At 45.9% G+C, this 23,757-nt stretch overlaps 1 long non-coding RNA gene across 1 annotated transcript; it reads right to left on the reverse strand.

The window, feature by feature from the left end:
• Positions 1-21,255: 21,255 nt before the first annotated feature.
• LOC109745259 (uncharacterized) lies at positions 21,256-22,594 on the reverse strand. The gene is made up of 2 exons (XR_002228496.4): positions 22,324-22,594; positions 21,256-21,773 (listed from the first exon to the last, which is right to left on the reverse strand). It is a non-coding gene; the product is annotated as an uncharacterized lncRNA (long non-coding RNA).
• Between the last annotated feature and the right edge of the window lie 1,163 nt (positions 22,595-23,757).

A 23,757-nucleotide genomic window follows, 5' to 3' on the forward strand; every position in this document is an offset into this window, starting at 1 on the left:
CTCTGAGAACCGACGTGGATCGTATTCGAATCAGCGTCGTTAAACAATTTTCAGAATCACTTGGGGGCTTCCTGTTCAAACATGGGTCGTATTCGAACCAAAGAGAACATAGTTGTCCGTACCCACTTGATTGGCATCGCCACACCCATTGGGGGCTATATGATCGTATTCGAATCTTAGCTTAACCCCTTTGGACCGGGTTTTCTGGTCGTATTCGAACCGGAAGCCCTTAAGTTTTTATATTTTACCACAAGTTTACTCTGGTCATATCAAAGTATGTACTACCGGGTTTCGCTTGCCGGCTTAATTTTGGAGTTATCTTGTTAATTGAACATCCTGGATGTCATCAAGACAAGTCCATTAGAGTTAAGATACCAACCATGCTACCCGGGTCGTTTAATCCGGAGGGTGATAAGCCGTCTTGAGACTTGTGATTTACCTTTCTATGCAGATGCTTGAAGGTACTTTTTTAAAAAGGTTGAGAAGCACAAAGGATAATTATGACCCGGAGGAGCATCAAGAGAATGACTTCAAAGGATTTCAGCATTCATTACGTGCACGATGGCACGGCAGAGATAAATTGTTGCACCTATTCTATTACAAAAATCTTTCAAAGTTTCAAGGGTGGAGCGTTGTTTGGTGAGCCGGTTTATGACGCCTGATGAGTCGAAGTCCCCGGCTCATCTTCTGCTCCGGCTGATCCCAAGGCTTCGAAGGTCGACGACTTCCAGTCGATGCCGCGGAGAGCTTCGAACTGGGCTTCTTCGTCAATTAATCCGGCCGGGTCAATCTCGGGGGCGAAGGTGTGCTGACGAGCCGGAGGAATCAGACTAAGAGCTTCATAGCGAGGGGTTGGAATCCTCTGATTCTCCGTGTTGTACCCCGGCTGATACTTGGTTAAGTCGGTGTCGTTCCCGATGATGGTGGCCACCGGGCGTACAGCCTTAACACATGCCGCGAAGTCCTTCTGGTCGAAGGCGGAGCCGTCTTCCTTCAAGCTCGGGTAACCCAGTGCGATGTCTGCCGGGTCTAGCTCCGGCAGGAATGCTTTTGCCCGGCTCAGCGCGGCAATTGCTCCGGATCTTGCGGAGGCTCGGCGTAGCTCCTGGATCCGCTGCGGCAGAACTGCGAGCCGGTGCAGGACTTCGGCCAGATGAGTCGGCACTTCATTCGATAGGGCCACCACAGCTAAGGCCCGCTGTGACCCGGTGTAGAGTTGTTCCACCAGGGTGTACACGGCCTTTAGCTTGGTGACCACGCTTTGGTTCAAGTTGGCGCTTCTTGAACCTGTTTAACAACATCAGATGACCCGGTGACAAGGATGAATTAGGAGATGTAAGCATTCTAACGTGAGTGAAAGCCGGTGAGGCGACTTACCGAAGATGGCAGCTACCATTTGGGACACTTGGCGCTTTAGGCCGAAGAGTTCGGCGGGTTTTTCAGAGAGTGCCTTCTCCGCCTGTTCTGCCCGGGTCACCAGTGCGGCTTTCTCCTCAGCCCAGGCCTTCCGCTCAGCATCGAATTCAGTCTTCAATTTCTCCTGAGCGGCGATGCTGGAGACAAACTTGGCATTCGCCTTCCGGGTCTCCATCTCTTGAGTTTTTAACCGGCTCTTGAGACCCGCCAGGTCCGACTCAAATTTCTTGCCAGTAGCCTGTATATATTTCCGGGTTATTAAACAGTCATTATATAAGTCCCAAGCACTTTCCAAGCAAAGACACTTGGCACTTGGGGGCTAATGCATATTGAACGTGTTTGTCTACGTACTGCTGGTTCAATTAAGTAAGCCGGACTCTAAGTCTACAACATATTCAAGTATAAGTCCTAGACTTGGGGGCTAGAATGACAAGGATTACTATGCAGAAAGTAAGAAAACAACAGAAGGTTACCTCAGATTTTTGTTGGATCTGGTTGACCATGGCGATCTCGGCGTCCCGGCTCTTGTGAACTTGGCTGATGTAGCCTGAGACAAGCTCTCCAATGCTTAAATCGGTGTAGCTGGAGAGATCCAGATTCACCCGATGGGGTCGGAGCAGCTCCCCCTTAGCGGAGCATTGGGCCAGTGCGGTCGGCCTCCCCGGCTCAACATACTCCGTCCGGGTAACTACCACGTCCGGGTCGTTAGCCGGTGGGGTTGAGCCGGAGGCCTCCGGATTAGCTGACGCTTCGGTCGTTGTCTTGGTGGTCGGGGCAGGGGCTTCAGGCGCCGTGTCCATGGGAATGGTGGCCTCGGAGGTGGCTGGCGGATCTTGAGCCGTCGTCTCCGGCTCAGGCAAGTCCGGCACTCCGGCGGACCTGGTCTTCTTTGCTCTTTTGGTGAGCTTTGCCTGGGCACTGAAAAGACAGAAGTGTTAGGCATACAAAGAGTAAAAACAGACAGGTAATGTAAGGTGATTGTTATTACCCGGGTGCAGTTTTGAAGGCCGGCAGACTTGACTGCATGGAGTCACCAGAGGAAGGGGAGGTCTCCTGGTAATTGGAGTCAGAAGAATTAAGCAGTTGACGGATAACACCCGCCAACGGATGAAAAGGGTACAGGTGAGAAAAAACCTCAGTGCGGCGTTTCCTCGTTGCGTCGGGTAACCCGGTGGAGAGGTCGGTGTCCTTGCGGGCCCGGGTGTGACGCCGGTTTTCGTGAACCTGCTGCTTCAAAAGAAATTGAGGGTCTTGATGAGCTAATGGATGAGAAAAGCTTACTTTCCGGGTTACCCTTCGGACTTTCAGCTGTGGCAAAGGCTCCGAGTCGGAGGGGAGTAATGTTACCTCTTCAATCACCGGGTTACTGGTGCCGGTGTCATCCTGTCAATAAGCAAGTGTTGATAAGGCGGACATCATCAGACAACATATACAACAAGAATTTAAAAGTTTTAAAGGTTACCTCTGACTCGGAGCTATCGCTTAACTACATTAGCTCCGAAGCAGTGGGTCTGCTGCCCTTCTTGCGAGGGGCGGCTTTCTTGGCGGCCTTTTTCGCCTTCCTGGCCTTCTTGGCCGCCTCATGGTCATACTTGACCCGCCAGAATTTATCATCAGCCTGAGAAATACAGTAATGAATTCCTAAAATAGTTCAGAGCAAGGTGACATACCAAAGAAGTTGAAAGGTTAAAGTCAGCGGCTTACCGGATTGGTCTTGCAGAACGGGGCTAGCCCGGTTCTTCCACAGTCTGCCAGGCTCTCGTTTAACAGAGCCTTGGTCTCTTCTTCAGCAACGTCTTCTGGAAGATCATTGCGACTGTGCCTCTGCGGGTCATCCTTTCGCCCGGTGTACTCACACATTAAGCCGGGGCGGCGGCTCAACGGGATCACCCTCCATGAGATCCAGACCCGGACTAGATCAATTCCGTTCAGACCGTTGCCTAGCAGGGCCTTGATCTTGTTGATCGTTGGAAGCAGGGGCTGGCGTTCTGCGGCAGTCAGTTTGTCGGATAGTGGATGAGTCGGCTCCAGGCGTGTTGGGCGAAAGCCGGGCAGCGGGTTCTCGTCAGCCGGGGATGTCTCTTGGCAGTAGAACCAAGTCATATTCCAGTCCTTAGGGTGGCTCGGCGGCTCTGCGTAAGGGAACAGACAGTCCCTACGTCGCTGGATGGAGATGCCGCCTAACTCTAGACTTGGCCCGTTGGCACACTCATTTTGGCGGTTCAAATAAAACAGCTCTCTGAAGAGCAGCAGACTCGGCTCTTCTCCAAGATATACTTCACAAAAGACTTGGAAGTTGCAGATATTGGATATGGAATTGGGTCCTATATCCTGAGGCCGAAGGTCAAAGAAGTTGAGCACGTCCCGGAAGAATTTTGAGCCGGGCGGTGCGAAGCCCCGGCTCATATGGTCTGCAAAGATCACTATCTCCCCGTCCCTCGGCTGAGGTCTTTCTTCGGACGGGTCAGGGGCACGGTAGGACATCACTTCCTTCTTGGGCAGATATCCGGACTTAACAAAGTTGGCCAGGGTCTCTTCGGTGACGTTGGATTTCATCCAGTTGCAAGTGATGGGAGCCTTGGGAGGCATGGTGACGGTTGGTGGTCTATGAGGAAGAGAAAAGTATCCGGGTTAATTATAAGCCGGAGTTTATCATTCAAACTACAATGACGGCTTATGAAGGGGACTAATGGTATGTATTGATACGGTGGGTTATCTAAGCCGTCGGGGCTTTCAGGATAAGTTGATCATCTACGGTTTACTACAGTTAAGCCGGAAGAGTCTACAGAGCATGGTTCTCTTTAGACCGGAAAGTTTTTCGACGCGTGTATTCTTTAAGTCGGAAGTATAAGCCGCCAAGGTTCAAGGGCTGCAGTTTTTACTAAGTGTGGTAAAACAGATTTCACATATTGCAGTAACCTTTTTGGATCAAAATGGTCGGGTGAAATGAAAATTTTCTAGACCTAAAGCAGAGGCAGGAGAAGTTCTTGAGGTGGAACATAGTTCTTATGCAGTAAAAAGAGGGTTCTTTGCAAAAGAAACGGATCTCAAACATCTACCGCACTGACTCTATGTGAGGTTAACAATCAACTAAGTGTGGTGACTATAGGAAATACGGAGGTTTGCGGCAATGGTGAAGAACGCGAAGAACACAAGATGAACCCTACAAGTAGATCTATCTGGCAGAGCGAAGAAGACTTACCGGAGTTGGAAAGAGCGGAGGTCGCTGCCGTGAGTCTGGTCCGAATCAGGGTGATGCAGCGGCCGGGTCGATGAAGGCCAGGGGCGCGACGACGGCGGCAGTGGCGGAGCTCAGGCAGAGAAGCGACAGCGCTAGGAGGAAGAAGGAGAGTGTGAGAGGAGAGTGTTGGGCCGGCCTATTTATAAGGTAAGTCATAAGTGGGCGCGAGATTCAAGGAGACCGCGGCATGGTTATCTCCCCCTCACGGCACCTTGATTTTCGCAAGGACAGTAAAAGCAGAGATCCGTTGCACATCTGGCGGAGTAAAAAACGGACTTAATGGAGGATGACGTCACGGCGGATTATCCGGAGTCCGGAGAATGACGTCACTCCGGGTTATGGCCTTCACACGAACGATGAGCCGGAGATTTTTCTGTCGGCAGAATTGAAGATTGACACGAGCCGGCTCAAGTCAATCTGGGGCCTAATGTTGAGGATATAGACCTGGGAGTCACCCGCCAGGAGGGCCGGGTTACTCTAAGGGTCATTGCCAGAAGCCCGGAGTTAAGTTTCAAGGTAATGGGCCAGAGATGGGCTGAGACCCGGCGAGGGCTTATTACTCATAGTTATCATCATTGCTATAGTAGACTTGTAGTGTAAGGCAAGTATTGTTTAGAGTCCGAGCCGGACACTCTTATGAGCCGGCCGGGACTCTAAGGGCTGCTGGGCGTCAGCCTCCATATATAAAGGGACGACCCGGCAGCGGTTGGGGGGCGACAACAATCTGATCGAGAGCCGGGCATAGCTGTTTAGCTCCCTGGTTATCGAAACCCTGATTAATACCACCTCAACTGGACGTAGGCTTTTACCTTCACCGTAAGGGGCCGAACCAGTATAAACCCCCGTGTTCCTTGTCCCGCATAACCTCTTCAAGCTTCCTAGTTGCGATGGCTCCACGACTAAGTCCTAGCTCAAGGACATCTGTCGCGACAAGTCCACGACACTCACAATGGTTTCCGATGAGAAAATGTCTCCAAGTCTTCAACGCATGCACTACGGCCGCTAACTCCAAATCATGCGTAGCATAATTTAACTCATGGGGTTTAAGCTGTGGTGAGGCATATGAAACAACTCTCCCTTCCTTCATAAGCACGGCTCCAAGTCCTCGACGAGAAGCGTCGCAATACACTTCATAATCCTTGCGTTGATCTGGCAGAATCAACACTGGTGATGTAACCAAGCGTTTCTTCAACTCCTGAAAACTGGCCTCACATTCCTCAGTCCATTTGAACTTGGTGTCCTTCTTTAACAACTCTGTCATAGGCTTTGCAATCTTCGAGAAATTCTCAATGAACCTCCGGTAGTATCCTGCGAGTCCAAGAAAACTCCGGATCTCTCCAACTGACGTGGGTGCTTCCCAATTTGTCACAGTGACAACTTTGGTGGGGTCTACCGCTATTCCTTCTCCAGATATAACATGTCCAAGAAATCCAACTTCCTTCAACCAAAACTCACACTTGCTGAACTTGGCATATAGCTGATGTTCTCTGAGCTTCCCAAGTACCAAACGCAAATGCTCTTTATGTTCCTCTTCATTCTTCGAGTAGACCAGAATATCATCAATGAACACCACGACGAACTTATCCAAAAACTCCATAAACACCTTGTTCATCATGTTCATAAAATAGGCAGGTGCGTTAGTCAGGTCAAATGACATAACGGTATACTCATATAGCCCATACCTCGTGGTAAAAGCTGTCTTAGGTATATCCTGCTCTCGAATCTTCAGCTGGTGGTACCCTGATCGCAGATCGATCTTGGAAAACACCTTAGCTCCTTGCAGCTGGTCGAACAAATCATTGATCATCGGCAGCGGGTACTTGTTCTTGATCGTCACCTCATTCAATCCTCGATAATCAACAACCATCCTTAACGATCCATCCTTCTTCTCCACTAGAAGCACACGGAAGTTTCCAGCATGAATAAGCTTACGATCCCTTTGAGCCTGGGTGGCAGTCCATAGGAGAATCACACGGTACCCCGGGATTTCCAAAAATACAGGCAATCACTGGATTCCCCAGGTGCCTCAATCCACCCAGATGTGTATTAAAGTTGCCACCTTAAGTTAACCATTAATTAACAATACTCACATCTGTCATGAATACACTCAAACCCAATCCACGTCTACGAGCATAGCATAGCAATATACGTAGAAGTAACTCCCATAGGTTTGATATTAAACAGGTGTATAGGTACTACCTCATCTACTTCCCAAACCCACAATTTAATCAGATCCTAACCATGCAAATGTTTGAGGATTGATCTAATGCAATAAAACTGGGTAGTAAAGAGGTATGATCAAAGTGTTACTTGCCTTGCTGATGATCCGTGAACCCTAGAGACTCGTAGTAGCACGCTTCGCACTCCGGGTACTCAATCGCAAACAAATAAGCATACAATAAGCAATGAAGCAAGATGCACGGGTAAAACTCAAATAAGAAGATCTAACCAGAAAGTTCAACTTAAGAACTCCGGTTTGTAAAAACAATCAAATCAAACGAAGCAACAAAACTCAAACTGCGAAAGAAACAAGCTCCGTTTACTATTCTGGACTAAAGTCAAATTTTACAGTAGCAAAAACTTGTTTAAGTTGATTAAACAGAAAGAGGGCTTCGAGACAAACCTCTAGGCGCTTGAATCGCCTGATTCCGATAAACGAGCAAAAAGATAAACTAAAACGAAAACCGGATCAGAAATCACGATCGAAAATAATCGCGGAAAATCTGAGGAAAAGAAAAAGCTGACGAACAGGCTAAAGAACGAACGTTCGCTTTCTGCGGCTTAACGGTGAAAACCGTTCGTTAAAACGAACTAACGAACGGGCGTTCGCTAAATAACTAAACCGAAAAAAAACCCGATCTAAATAATAAAAAAACGCATCTAGGGTTTCGAAAAAACCAACCGGTTTTCTCGCGAAACCGAGGCGGCGGCGGCTACCTCCGGCGAAGTCCAGCGAGACGGCGGCGGCGGACGGCTCCAACGGCGGGGTCGGGCGGCGGCGGGTGGCGGCGTGGGGCGGCGGGTGGCGGCTCCGGCGGCGCGGGCGGCGAGGCGGCGCGGGGCGGCAGGCGGTGTCGGCGGCGCGCGGCGCAGGCGGCGGCGGCGGGCTGGCGCGGGCGGCGACTAGGGTTTCGGCGGCGGCGGCTGATGGGCTGCGGGGCTCGCCTCGGTGGCTTATAAAGCCTCCCCCGGGCGGAGTCCCGGGCGGATACGGCCCAAAGTCGGTTTCCTTTTTTAAAAATATTCCGTGCAGAAAAATGAATAAAAGATATACTAAACGGACTCCAAAAATCCTGAGATAAATTTTTCCCGTCCTCTAAAAATCTACCGGACAAGGTGAACATTTATTTGGAACTCTAATGCAATTTTGAAAAACGCATATTTTTCCTAATTCAAATAAAATAGCGATAAAATTCCCCATAAAATTCTTATTTGATTTTAATATTAAATATCCAATATTTCTTTATTTTGAGGAAGTCATTTTATCCTCTCCCTTTTATTTTTATAAAAAAAATATTCGAAGAGAAAATAATTAAAATCAAACGATCCTCTTTTCAAAATTCGAGTAAACTCAAATATGAAAATATCGAAATTCCCAACTCTCTCCGTGGGTCCTTGAGTTGCGTAAAATTTCTAGGATCAAGCCAAAATGCAATAAAATATGATATGCAATGATGATCTAATGCATAACATTCCAAATTGGAAATTTGGGATGTTACAGCGCGACGGCAGTTCCACCGCACGCCCCGAGTCGTAACCGCTATCGTCGGAGGAAAAACCGGCGTGCGGGCGAACTACCTACACACCACACACGGGGCTTGTCCTACGTGGCACACCAAATCCACCTTTTCATGTCAGGATTCATGCAAAAAACAATCAACGGCGATCCAGGCATGTGGGCGAGTTGGAGAAGTGCCACATGTGTGGGCGTTAGTGTTTTCGTAAAATTAAGGTGCTTCCATTCCGTTGCCGCGTTGATTTTTTTCCTCTTCTTTGTCTTGTGCTGCCTCGACTATGCCGCCGTGTACTACCCAGCCAGCGTCAGCACCGCCCGGCGGCCACATGGCGTCAACTACGTGTCGGCTTTTCCGCCCGCCGATGAGTCCTCTCTCTCTCTCTCTCTCTCTCTATTTCCAGTGTCTCCTAAAATCAATCAACGGCAAGGGTTTTGGGTAAAAATCATCCATGGCAGATCTTGAGGACACCAGAGGTACCAGATCGATCAGGTGCATTGTTGGCAAAGCTGGTGGTTTTGTGTGCAGGTGCAGGGGGAATGGGTGAAACAATATTTGGGCAGATTGTCATTGAGAAGAGAATTTGGTGTGTTGATGAGGCACTGGCATAAAGTTTGTCTCTTTTTGGGCGGGTTGTGGTGATGAGGCACTTGCAGATGATGAATTTGGGGTTTCATTGCACTACTTTGGGAAATTTGAGACAGTGAGTGGCTTTCTTGAATACAAATGCAGGACTGATGGCAAGGATTTTTGTGGTTACAAAGAATTTGAACTATGAGAATTTAGTATCATATTCAGAGCACATGTATCATGTTGAAAGAGGACATTGCGGGGGGTTTAGTTATAAAATGCACTCGCTTGCTCTAGGGAAAACTTTGAATGATGGTTTGATGTTCATACATGATGAAGAAACCATGTATAAGATGGAGCATGCAACAGTTGTAGGGTTATGGGAAGAAATCTATGTGGGGGAACGGGCAATTTCTAAACAAGTGAGGCAGTTGGATAACACACTTGATAAACTACCAGTTTTAGTAGATGAAACTTACTCTAATCATAAAGGTACCAAATTTGCTTTGATAAATGTGGGGGTTGTGGACACTGAAAAGGTGGATGAGATGTTTATAACATAGTGTGCATTAGTTAGAGATGTGAAACATCTTGAGGAAAAAGAAGATTGTTAGAAGCAAGTGACAGAAGTTGTGGTGGGTATGAAAAGGACAGCTTCTGAGAAAGAAAATTTGAGGATAATAAATTATGCTCAAAACTTTGTGAGTACATATGAGAGCCCAGTGAAGATTATGAAAAGTATACCTGCTAAACTACTAGTTAAAAGGAGAAAAGTACCTATTGAGATATCAACAACAGCAACAACTCAATTATCAACAGCAGCAAAAACTCCAATTACAGCAACACCAGCTCCAACTGTAGTAACACCACCAGCACCAGCTCCTGTAGAGAGAGTAAAGTTTACAAAGAATATAAGTTCTGCAGGGAAACAAACACCAGCAGTAGAGATATAGACACCTTTACCAGAGAGACAAACACCAGCAGCAGCTCCATCAGAGAGAGCAAGAATGCCAAAGTCTGCAGAGAGAGACACAACAACAACGGCTTCTGAATTGGAGTATGTATGTGTAGATCATTTCAAATGTGGAACAAGTGCAAAACATGTAATACCTGTTGATGAAAAAGAAGGAGAGGAAGGTGATGAAGAGAGTGATATTGACTACCAGCCTCTTTCATAGCACAGTTCTGCTGAAGTATCAAAGGCAGAGGAAGCTAGGAAATTAGCAAGGGAAATTAGGAGGCAGAAGAGAGCAAAGAAATTAGGGGATGTTGTTGGTCCTGTCATCAAAGATAATAATTTCACTGAAGGATTGTCTGGTGATGAAAAGTTGGATGGGATAGAAGATGATGGTGTTTCATCAGATTGTGACGGGGCACCCAGATTGTGAGAAGGAAAATTCGGTGGAAGAGATACGACAGCAAATCAGAAATACCTACATTTGAGATTGGAATGGTTTTAAGAGGAAGGCATCAAATGAAGAAAGCTCTAATAAAATATGGCATTAAAAGGCATGTGCATGTTGCTTTCACAAAGGATGAAAATCAAAAAGGTTGTTCCAAAGTGTACTTGGCCTGGTTACAACCAGATGATCTATGCTTCTAAAACTAGTAGAAATAAGTGGCTACAAGTGTCTGCCTTTGTAGATCAGCACCACTGTGACAGCCTGGTTTTTGCCCTCCTTCTTTTTCTGGATTTTCTTCCCATTTGATTTGAATTTGAATTTTTTGAATCAACTCAGTTAGACTTAAACACTTGGGCATATCCTTGATTTTCACCCAAGTGACCCATCTCTCTCAAAAACCATCATTCCCTCTCTGAAATGTCCCAAAATGGCCCTAGGAATATGAAAAATATTCATTTTCCCTTCAAAACCTCACTTCAGCAACATATGCTCCAAAGCAACCCTCATTTTTCTTGCCCACAAAAATCTGATAAAATTCCCAAATATTCTTTGAACCTTGGCACACCTTTCTGAGCAAAAGTATTACATAGGTCTTTGGAATATTTTTTGCTACAGAAAATCATTTCTGTTTTGGTTAGAAAATGCAGTTTCTACAGGAAGTGCATTTTTCTTTGATCCAATGAAGCTGAAATTTTTAGGGCTTCATTACCCTTCTAAGAAACTACTAACCATCAAAAATCAGCCCTGAACTCCTCCTAGATCTCTCTCAGTTAACCTCACAAGTTTCTGTCCAAAAACTTGTCAGGAAGAAACCCACTCGCAAAGCTCACTTGTGATCAACTCAGAGCATTGGCGCAACCCAAACCATCAAGGACTACACGCCAGACATGACTTCAATGCACGGCATGGCTCTATGCCAGAGTTCAAGCTGTGACCACGCGTGTGCACCGTGCAAACCTGCTTGTCGACGCGCTCTGGACGCCGCCAACACTCCTGTTTCGCGCGTGCTCGCTTCCCAGCTCGCCGTGCCTTGCCAAACCTCGCCACAATTATCGTCTTGATGCACTTAACTCCGCCCTGGCGCTCGTCGACACCGGAGCTCGTCGCAGCGAGCACGGGCACGATGCGGCCAAGCGTACAGTGCGCCCGTGCCCCCGCTCTCGTCGCACCTGCCTCCTGTGCTCGTCCTCGCTCACACACAGTGGCATTAAAAGGCATGTGCATGTTGCTTTCACAAAGGATGAAAATCAAAAAGGTTGTTGCAAAGTGTACTTGGCCTGGTTACAATTGGATGATCTATGCTTCTAACACTAGTAGAAATAAGTGGCTACAAGTGTCTGCCTTTGTAGATCAGCACCACTGTGACAGCCTGGTTTTTGCCCTCCTTCTTTTTCTGGATTTTCTTGCCATTTGATTTGAATTTGAATTTTTTTAATCAACTCAGTTGGACTTAAACACTCGGGCATATCCTTGATTTTCACCCAAGTGACCCATCTCTCTCAAAAACCAGCATTCCCTCTCTGAAATGTCCCAGAATGGCCCTAGGAATATTTTTCATAAATGAAAAATATTCATTTTCCCTTCAAAACCTCACTTCAGCAACATATGCTCCAAAGCAATCCTCATTTTTCTTGCCCAAAAAAATCTGATAAAATTACCAAATATTCTTTGAACCTTGGCACACCTTCCTGAGCATAAATATTACATAGGTTTCTGTCCAAAAACTTGTCAGGAAGAAACCCACTCGCACAGCTCACTTGTGATCAACTCAGAGCATTGGCGCAACCCAAACCATCAAGGACTACACGCCAGACACGAATTCAATGCACAGCGTGGCTCTATGCCAGAGTTCACGCGGTGACCACGTGTGTGCACCGTGCCAACCTGCTTGTCGACGCGCTCTGGACGCCGCCGACGCTCCTGTTTCGCATGTGCTCGCTTCCCAGCTCGCTGTGCCTTGCCAAACCTCGCCACGATCATCGTCTTGATGCACTTAACTCTGCCCTGGCGCTCGTCGATGCTGGAGCACGTCGCAGCGAGCACGGGCATGACGCGGCCAAGCATACAGTGTGCCCGTGCCCGTACTCTCGTCGCCACCTGCCTCCTGTGCTCGTCCTCGCTCGCCCAAAGTGGTCGCGCGAAATGTTTAGTTTACAGTAGTGTTTGAGTACCTAGACTAGTATGAGTTAGTAGAAGTATTTTTGATTGTGATGTGGTCATGATATGGCTAGCATCGGTATTATTTTGATATGCGAGGAATTAATTTTAATAAGTTAGTGTCATAATTAAAAATGATGAGTGTGAAAAACCAGTGAAGTAGAGTTTGGTGATGACTAGTGCAAGTACAAAACTTGATGATGTTGATCTGTTTACTCTAAGTGTTATGTGATGCATGTCGGATGGTTGCATGTTCATGGCATATAGCGTGACTCAAGTTATTTGATTTCAAGTTAAAACTGACGTTAATCCAACTTGAACATAACGATGATCGAGTCATGGTGCCACTGAATCGAGTTTTTCCCAGTGCAACCACATTTGCCTTTATGGGAAGGCCTTTATTCGGTCTGTTGTCATGCCTCTAGTCAGTACCTCCAACGAGGGAAGGTTATGGGCGTGTGGTACCCTAGCCCGATAAGCAAACATAACCTTGTGTGCCTGTTTGTTGTTATGGTACCTTGTCCCCATATGTGACCGGTTAAGATTTGCCACGACGGTGGTCGTTGATGCCTTTGGTAGGCACGGGGCCACCCATGACTTAGCCCATAAGGGAGTTAGTCGGAGTGGCCGGGAGAGTGTCATGGCAATGGGAGGGTTCTGTCGGAATGCCGTTGGTCCACCCGAATGGGAAGACGAGGCCATGAGTTCCGTGATGTGGGTACAGTGTGCTAACCTCTGCAGAGTGTTATTTAAATCTATCGATAGCCGCGTCCTCGGTTACGGACATAACTCATGAGTAAGTCACACCATGGATCAACATTAATAAGTAATCCTGCACACTAAATTTATATGCTTGGCACTGGTTAAGTAATGATGCTTGTAAGATCATGAAGATAATTGTGTGGGAACCAAAGTGTTGGTTTCGTTCGTGATCCAGGTATGATCACCGTTTGGTTACGAGGTAACCCGTTTGGTAAGAGAGTCCGAGGGACTCGGTGCACAAGTTTGATTCACTGCATCAGTAGTGGGTTATTGCATTGCATTTAACTTGATTAAATATCATGATATTGTTTGCCACTATGTTTATGCTTGTTGTGAGCTTGCAAGTACATTCAATGTATTGACCTGGCGTGTCATGCCAGATTTCAGGAAAGTCTTACCGGATCGGAGTGTTGCCTGTGTCTAGATTGTGTCCACATCGGTGTCCCTGTGCCATGGAGTTCTGATTCGTCGTCGTTCCGCTGTCGCGTAGTTGTCGTAATCGAGGCCCCTTTATGTTCACTAAATAATGTACATATTGTTCAGCCGCACCGTGTGTGCCGCTTGGCCTCGCTACTTGATGTAATATCGAACTATGTTTCCGCTAGCATCAATAAAGCGGTTGTTTTTTGTACCAAGATGTTGTGTGTTGCCAGAAGACTTGATCTTTGGGCTGGCAATGCAAGGTAAACCGGTTGCTCTGAGCCGGGGTGCCACAACCACTGCATTCCAAGAAGAGACAACAAATTTGTTACATCATCTGTTATTGCTACAAAGTATATATGGCTGGCTTATAGGAGCAAATCCCAGTTGGAAGTTAGAGGATTTGAGGAAAATTGTACTAGAGAACCTATCTACTGATGTGACAGTTGCATAGTGTAAGAAGGCAAAGAGAATGGTCATGTAGAAACGGTTTCATTCCACTGAACGGGAGTACTCCAAAATGTGTAAGTATCAGTTAGAGCTCTTAAGAAATAACCCTGGAAGCACAGTTGCGGTAAAGTTGGACCAAGATGAAAAGGATGGATCATATGTATTTCAAAGGTTTTACATGTGTTTTGATGCCTTGAGAAAGGTTTCCTGGCAGGTTGTAGAAACTTTGCTGGCCTTGAAGGTTGTTTTTTCAAAGGTGCTTGTTATGGGTAGATGTTGTGTGATATAGGAAGAGATGCAAATAACCAGATGTATCCTATTGCTTGGGCTTTTGTGGAGAAAGAGACCTTGATTCATGGTTTTAGTTTCTTTCAATATTAAACAAGGACTTGAAATAGGTAATCAAGCAGATGGGTGGGTATTTATGTTAGATCAGCAAAAGCAACTTATAGGAGCAATTGATGACATTTTCCCTAAAGCTGAGCATATAATGTGTGCAACACACGTATATGCTAATTGGAAGGAAAAAACACCCTGACCATGATCTTCAGAAAAGGTTTTGGAGATGTGCAAAATCTCCAAACAAAGTGAGTTTCAACTACAACATGGCAAGGCTAGCACAGTTCCCTGTTGAGGGTGCTAAAGACATGATGGACACTGATCTAGTTCATTGGAGCAGGGTGTACATGAAACTAGAGTCCAATTATGATTCAGTGGGTAACAACATGTGTGAGTCTTTCAACAACTACATCCTATTAGCTAGGTACCTATCTCTATTCTTGAGTGGATCAGATGCAAAATTATGGTCGGAATACAAGAAAATAGATGGAATTCAATTAACTAGAAAGGAACTATAGGTCCCAACATTTTTGAAAAACTAAAGAAAAACATAAGGAGATCGGGTTTCTGTCATGTAATGTGGAATGGGAAAGATGGCTTTGAAGTGCAAGAGCATGAGAAATTCAAATTTACAGTGAACTTGCAGCAATGGACTTGCTCATGTAGGTATTGGCAGCTCTCAGGATTACCATGTTGCCATGGCATTAGTGTCATCTATAAAATAGGGTGGAAAATTGATGACTATATTCCTCCTTGCTATTTCATAGAAGTGTACAACAAGATATATGATCATCACTTATAACCTTTGAAGGGAGAGGAGAGTTGGCCTATTTCAACTAATCCAATACCTTGCCACTACTACGTTTGCTAACTAGCGGTGGCGGGTGCCTCATCTGAGTCATCTCGCCGCTACTCTTTTGAGGTCACCTATAAGGCTTTTCCCAGTAGTGCCGATGCCTCCGCACAGGCTGGTCGCCCTGCGCCAAACACCACCGAGGCGAGGAGAAAAGGCGCCCCGACGCTAGCCACAGCCAGGGGCTTTGCCCTGGCGGCTGCGGCGAGGGAAGGAGGAGGAGGTACCGTGCGGCGGGATCTGGCGCCGCTGCCTGGGTCACCCACGGGGGAAGGGGCGCAGGGGCTAGGGAGTGGCCGCGTGGTTTTTTTTTACATCCTCGTAGGTGCTTGTAGGGATTGAGTGTGTGGGTGAGTATTCATAGGGTTGAATATGTGAACGAGGTGTACGTGAGTTTCTGCGTTTGTAACTGAGAATGGTTTTTCCGCACCCAGATACATTATAGCAACGATGAAGAGTAATGTGTTTCTAAAGAAAATAAAGAGTCCCCTATCCTAAACAAGGTGCAACGCAAAAACATGTAGATATATGATGTTGAGTAAATTACAAAAAAAACACTATAGTTGAATACCCTCGTTCAGAAAACCACCACCTTTCATTTTTTTCAGAAAACCGCCACCATTGTGCTCAGTTTGCGAAAAACACTGATTGCTCCATTAGAAAATTTTGAATGAAAGCCTGACTAGTGGGTCCTGATGGCAGGTCCATGTGGCGGACCATAGACGGTGCTGCTGGTCAACCTGATCTCCCTGACTTATCTTTACATGCAGCCACATGTGGGACTCGTTGTGGTTAACCCCATTAGTCAACAACCCGTGCATCAGCACGGGCTAGCTTTTTTGAAGATCATACATCCATTTAAAAATCGGTAACATTTCTTGTGTGTTGTTTGCTTGACGATTTTCAATATTATATGAAAATGAATATGTTGCTTTTGAATAGAGACTATTGAAAACATATTTTTTTGGATCGAATGTTACTATTTATGCTCGGCAGTGGTTGTTTTATATATACATCATTGAGTAACATTTAGGCTTTTTGCTTTTGAAAAATATTTAGTGAGAAACTTTGGAATTATTTCTAATCATTTTTCAATGATGAGTTTGGCTATTATCTATTGGTATAATTGGACATTTACCTGCTTATTTTTTTTACAACATAAACTTTAGCAACCGTAGAAAGTAATACAATTGTTTATCTGAGGTATGGAAAAGTTGAAACAAATAGTTTTGAAAATTAGTAGGCCATGGGATGAAATTAAAGTTGAGTGAATAGGATTAGTAATGCTATATTAAAACAGTTATCAAGTAGGATATTGTCATAATTTAAACAAATACCTCTTTAGCATCTTGAATACAAAATACGTACACTATCAATTTTCATAGGATACTATCAACATCCCTTTTTGATGGCATTGTTGGTATGACAGAGAAACAGAAAACTCTAGGAAAAAAGCCGAAAGTGCAATAGAGTTCTAAAATAAGAGTGTACGCTATAACTTATATAAATCAAGTACCAATAGGGTTTATCCAAAGATTTTCTTCGACAGAGAACAATTGGGAAATTTTCACATGGGATGGGCATTGGAAGTGCGACCCACCAAGTAGTCAAAACCATTTATCTTAATGTGCTACATCCTTGAATGTTATGGAAAAGGTAATAAGCACAACCTATACCGAAGTCTCCATAGTTTCTTTGCACCATATTCTCATGAGCAACTACGGCATTAATGGAAGTTATACCACAACTTTAGAATCGGTGAAATTAAAAATATATGCCATATTTAGAAGCAGGGTAAACTTGTCCTGGCTTATGCATTGCAGGCATCATTTTGTGTCTAATCATGCTAGATTTGTAACACTAACAATAGATGTAGAAGTAAATGTGGACTTTGACTTTATCACGTAATAGGTGAAGATATTAAGACGACAAACTCAGCATGTGATATTTCTGCCTCTTGAGTCGAGTGTCAGTCCACTATAAAATAGGCGCATCCCCATTATAATAGGGACGTGGATAGGCAGCGCGCGGGCGCTAGATGGAGTGCCCGAGCATACCCTCTATATTAGGAAACCTATGTGCCATGTCATCCTACTCTGTCAAAAAAGGAAAGTACATGAGCCTTCAACCTCACGTTGCCTCAGTCAAGAGCCCACGTGCATTAATTTTCGGGTTTCAAAAAATTTAAAAAGCTATAACTTTTGATTCAAGCATCCGAATGAAGATCCGCTTTCACCGCTGGGTTTCTCTTGACGAGCTCTTCAAAACTAGATCCCATATGGGTAGGTTTCGACAAAGTTTATTTTAGAGCAACTTTGGATGCTATAGAGGCAACTTTAGTGCTATAGGAGAGCAACTCCTTTTTATTGCCTAATATGACTACCTATGAGTCGGGAGTCCTTCTAAATTAGTTACCATGACCAACAATGATTTGTTTCACCTCTAAGTAGCACTATAGGGAAGTAGCTCCTTCTTTTTTGCCTAGTAGGACTACCCATTAGGTTGGTTTGTGTAAAAAGAATGAGAAAAATCACACGAAACATGAGGTAGTGCTACATGCAAGCAACTTCACTGCACTACGTGCACCTGTTAATTTGCTAACATTATCCCAAATTACCTATCGTGGCTGCTCAGTTGTCTATAAATACTATCGAATTTCCTATCATTGATGCCTAGTTGCCTACCATTGTTGACCAGTTGCCTACATATATTGTGAAGTTGTTTATCCTTGCTTTTCTAAGTTGCCTATAACACTATAAAGTTGCCTACCGGTGATGCTTAGTTGCCTGCTATTGGTAATTAGTTGCCTACCATTGCTGCTCAGTTGCCTAACTTTACAAAATAGTTGCCTAGATATAGTTTGAAGTTGCTTACCATTGCTTTTCTAAGTTTCCTACAACACTATAAAGTTGCCTACCAGTGATGCTTAGTTGCCTGCTATTGGTAATTAGTTTCCTAGCATTGCTGCTTAGTTGCCTAACTTTACAAATTAGTCGCATACATATAGTATGAAATTGCTTATCATTGCTTTTCTAAGTTGCCTACAACACTCTGAAGTTGATTACCAGTGATATTAGTTGCTTGCAATTACTATTTCAGTTGCCTACAATACATACCAAAGTTGCAGATTAGTGTTGCTAAGTTGCCTGAAACTAAGTTGCTTACCATACCTAAAAGTATTGTAAGCAACTAAGCATGCCATTAAGCTACTCGCTAGTCATAGCAACAAGCTTAGTGTAAATGTAAGCCTAGCTCGAAATACTAAGTTGCCAGCTATACTATAAACTTGGAGGTGAAGCTAGTTATGGTAGAATACTTGCTAGTTATGGTACGAAACTTAGAGATGAAGCTAGTTAACTTCGTAGTCATGATAGCCAACTTTGAAGGGGTCTTTGATGATAGGCAGTCATACTTCACACACTAACAAGAAGTTGCTTTCATATAACACTAAAGTTGCTTCCTTAGCACCAAAAGTTGCTCGAGAAAAAAATTTAGTCGAAACATACTCGTATGGGATCTAGTTTTGAAGAGCTCGTCGCGGGGAACCTAGTGGTGAAAACAGATCTTGATTTTGATGTTCGGTTTAAAAGTTATAGCTTTTTGAAAATTGAAAAACGTAAACTAAATGCATGCACGTGAGAACTTGCTGATAAGTCAAGGACGGGAAGGCACGCGGAAACGCAGTGACCATGTGCTTTTCCCTACACGTTAAGTCCTCTCTGTGGGCCCCTTGGGTAGGTTTTATTTCTACTATCCATTAGGGGACCACGTGAGGGAGGGAGACAGTGGACAAGAGCGTGCGCTCAAGACAACGAACAAGCGCAGCTGCGTTCTTAAGAATTCAGGTTATAATAGAGGTTAAATTTTTTTTTTTTGAACTCATAACCTTCTAGGTGTGTATATCCCGAAATATGAGATCAAGGTATATAAGGAGAAATATGTTCAATAAAATCAGAGCTGCAGCCATGCTGGAATCCCCTAGACCATCCATAAACGTCTTCAAATATAAATTACTAATTTATTTGAAGTGACTTAATGTTTGTGAAATCTGATCCCAGAATTGTACATCAAATTAATCGCGAAATATAACCAACAAAGAAAAAACTGATTTTAGAGTACTGGTTGCAAGAAAATTCTCAGTAATTACCTTTTGCAGAATGGAACATGACCAAGGATCCCCGGCGGATAGCAAGGTTGCAAAATAACCCAATGCGCACAACTTCGACTATTCGTGCTAAACCTCGATAGAGTATACAGTTCTTCTAACTTTTGGACTCCAAAACAATACTTGAACAAATTTTGCAAGTAGAGAAAAGGCGACACCATAGAAACTGAACTTATGTCATGAAAAAACTATAAGATTCATGATGAAAATATGACAACAAAACCATCTGACTAAGTTGATGTTCGCTTCTGTGTCGTGCTAGCTGCTGAGCTTGACACGTCCATGCAACCCTCCATGGCGTTGCACTTGCCTTGTCAACGCATCCGCCTTCACCACTTCCAGCTCCTATCACCTCCACCTTCCCCGAGGGTGTCGGCGTTCAACTGGCAGACATGAACTTGATTGGCTTCGTCCCAAGAAAATACAATTGTGCTTCTATGTTGTTCAACACAGGAATATGCGAACGCATTGCTTCATATTATGGTCCAGATGTGGTTCCGTTGGGCATGTTGCCCCTTCTTTGCTGCCGCCTTGTTACCGTTGCTGCTGCTGCTACTTCTCTCGTGGATGGTTGTGTTGTGTTCTCATCTTTGCAACGTTCGCTCCACCGCTGTCTCTGATACACAACCATCCTTGGCTGGTATGGAAAAGTAGGAACCGTTGAGTGATTGTTGCCCTGACCCTCTCAAATTGCCAGATTGCTGAACTCCTGAAGTCCCACCGTGAGCTGTGACGGTTCGCCTTGCCGCTTCTCCAAGGAGCGACTTCCGATATATATAAATACTTTTTTCAGGTGGGAGCCTCCACCACCGTTGATTCTTTAAAAACATGGGACATGGCAATCATAAATCAGTCTAGTTTTCAGTCCAATATAGATCAAAAGAACATATGACTATTAGGGCATGAAGAGTTGGGAAATACTAACGAAAATTCAATATAAGAATCCAGAATTAAACAAAAACATGGATGATGTCTCATTGCCAGCCCATCCACGCAAGATGATGCTACCGTCGACTTCATCGAGTGTCGCCGCCCAACTCATCTTCTATTCCATGATGTAATTCTTTGCACTGTGCTGGCCGGAGGACGACGAAAGGATAGATGGGAGGAGTCCGCCGTAGTTCCCCGCAGACAGAAGCCACCCGATCTACATCAAACTGCAATTTGATACACTTGTTCCCGTTGCACCAATAATCCTGGGAATTTATGGGCTGAAGAAGAGAACCTAGATTGCAGCCTGTTTAAACTTTGAAAACATTGAAGCTGCGACAGAAGGTTAGAAATTAAGGAAGGGATCGACTGATTCTTGACTGGATCACTTGTTGTTTTAGGCCGATTGCATGATCGATGGAACTTCGATATTGGGGAGGCCATGGAGGGGCGATCCAGCAGTGGGGTACTGGTAGACCTGAAGAAGTATGGCAGATTGCATTGGCGTTTCCTTTTTTCAGGTAGGAAGGAGGCTACGATTATATGAGTTTGTTTTCCTTTTTTTAATTGTAAACAGGGAAGGACGTGGGTGGGGTGAGAGGAGTCCCTGATCCTCACGCTGGAAACGGGGAAGGACATGGGATGGAGTCCCAGATCGTCACGTTAGTGGAAGAGTTGGACCCATCATCTGAAGGTTATAATTCAATCATTAGTCAATCCAACGGATTAAATTTTCGTTTGGTGCCTCCGATTAGTAAATATAAGATTTTAACATAAATATAGCCAGTTATTTAACCATGGGGACCGACCCGTCATTGTACTGTTGGCGGTTGAACCGAAGCAATCTTTACCTTTATCTTTATCTAATAATAAAGAAAATTGGGTAGCGATGTTTCATAAAAGTCCATCTGTTTCTGAGAATTCGACCCGCGGTCCTATTGTTAAGTGGCTAATCCCAAATAACGATTCGTTTTTACATAAAGGGCCCTGCAGTTTTTATTATTCGAGCTGCAACCACAGGATAGGCAAGAGGCGGCGCGTGGTTGGCGGTCTGGGCGGCGGGACGGACGGATCGAGCCCAACGGAGAGGTGGCGGCCCGAAGGCAGGACGAGCTCCAAGGCGGCGGATGAATGGGTGCTCCTCTCGGTCGTCCTCCTCCCGACCGCAGGACAGGCAAGAGGCAACTCTTGGTTGGTGGTCTGGGCGGCGGATACGGCTGCTCCGGCGTGGATCCAGCGGCGGGGCGGACAGATCGAGGCCGACGGAGAGGTGGTGGGCCGGAGGCGGGGCGAGCTCCAAGGCGGCGGGGTTGTTCCATGGCGACTTCCTTCCCTGTAGAAAACAAAGATTAGTGACAAAGAGAAGAAGGAGAAGGAAAAAGGACAAAGGGGCGGCGGCAGCTGCTGGGATGGCCTGCTCGTGGCATAGCTAGAGCTCCTCTCCAAGCACGGTTGGAGGCAGGAAGGCCGGGTTGCTAGAGTGGGAAGAAGGGGGATTTGCGAATGGGGAAGAATAAAAACGACTGCGGTTGCGTGGTTTTGCTGTAAAAATAGGTTTATTATCAGAATAAATAGTATCACCTCGCTCCTTTGTAATCAATAGGATCAATTTATATACACCAGCTGATTGAGGCATCTACAAGCAGAGGAAGGGAACTGAAGAAACTAGTACAAGCACACAATCGGCATCAACAACCATAGGAAGAAGGGAACAGAACGAAGAAGCACAATCCGATCAGCAGGAGGACGGACGGCCCCTTGAGAAATAGAAAATGTGTCAATACACAGTATGATTTGGGCTACTAGATTCGCTGATGACAGAACCACAAGATCACTTGCATCCCCACACGCACAGCGTCTCCAGCCACCAAAACAGCACTCACCGCGTCGCATGAGTAACTCCGGAGAGCCACAACAGGTAGTCGGCTTGGAGCTCCTCAAGTTGTAGCGCCCGGCCCTTGGAGCCAGCTCGTGCGGGCTAGCAGCAGCGAGCCCCTGCCTTGCAAAAAACCCTCAGCTTGCGCGCGCGGCGAGCACGACAGCGCCTCCTCCGGCAGCATCGGAGCGCGCCCGGACGACGGAAGCTTCTTGCAGCAAGACACCCTGCCGTGCATCGTCTCCAACGTCACCCGTCGACACAGTTGCCTCGCGAATGAAGATGAGGAAAGTGAGAGGGAGGGGGAAGAAGAGGAAGAAACAGGACGAGAGGTCGAGAGGATAAGATTTCAGCGGTGGGAACGAGGGGGAGGGGGGATAAGGCGTCGCGCCGCAGGACACGTGATGATAGGAAGAGGCTTCTTAGATCAGTGACTTGGAAAAGGAACGGAATATAGTCTTGCAAACAAAAAACAACCAACATTTCCTAAAATAAATACTAAGCCTGTTTGCTTTTTTTTGCGAAAAATACCTCCGAACTATATTAAAACAAGCCAATGGTACAAAGCACTCCCAAAAGAATGAAAATTACAAAAAAAATACTAGGCTGAGGGCGCGCCGCTGCTGCCGTTGCCACCGCTCGCACACAGAGCCAGCGCGATCTTGAAACCTGCAGACGGACTGAAACACGGACGGAAGTCACCAGCCTCGGCCAAAAACCAACACGCCAGAAGAAGGAAGAACGGCCATCGCTTGACCACGCCGGCAGAAACATGGTTCAAAGGTCCACAAACAACACCTGAAGATACGACGAAATGCGCCGCCGGCATCCACCGAGGCACCGCCACATTACCCCCAACTCCCTCATGGCAAGGTTAGGAACCACCTTACCACGACGAAGAGAGAAGCAGGGGACCAAATTTCCCGCATCCGGCCATCACCTCCGCCATGAAGACCACACCAGGAGAACCAAACCTCACCAGACCGACTGATCGAGGAGGAAACCATGTCGGAAGCTCACCGACTCTGCCACATAGGACCTCGCCGGGATGGGGATCGAACTCCAACAACCTTATTCCACCACGACGCCAGCACCACCACCTCGCTAGCACCGCCGGAGACCACTACCCTACTATCTACACGCGTCAGGCACAGATCCAAACCCCCCCCCCCTACTCTCCAGCCGCGGTTGGAGAGGGAGGAGACCGTCGACTCGGCCGTCAGCGGAGCGAGGAACTTCCCTTTCGCGAACTTGTTTGCTTTTGAATATTAACAAGCAAATTATATATAAACAATCCTACTTCAATGCACCACAATTCTTCCGTTCGGTGATGGTACAATGCCGAAGGAGACGCCGTCAAAGACATGGATGCGGCTTCATCAATTTTGAATTGTGGACACCAACCACGGTGTCAAACATGAAAAGTGTCATCATGAATGAG

This window comes from Aegilops tauschii, chromosome 2 (assembly GCF_002575655.3).
Source record: "Aegilops tauschii subsp. strangulata cultivar AL8/78 chromosome 2, Aet v6.0, whole genome shotgun sequence".
NCBI lineage: Eukaryota > Viridiplantae > Streptophyta > Magnoliopsida > Poales > Poaceae > Aegilops > Aegilops tauschii.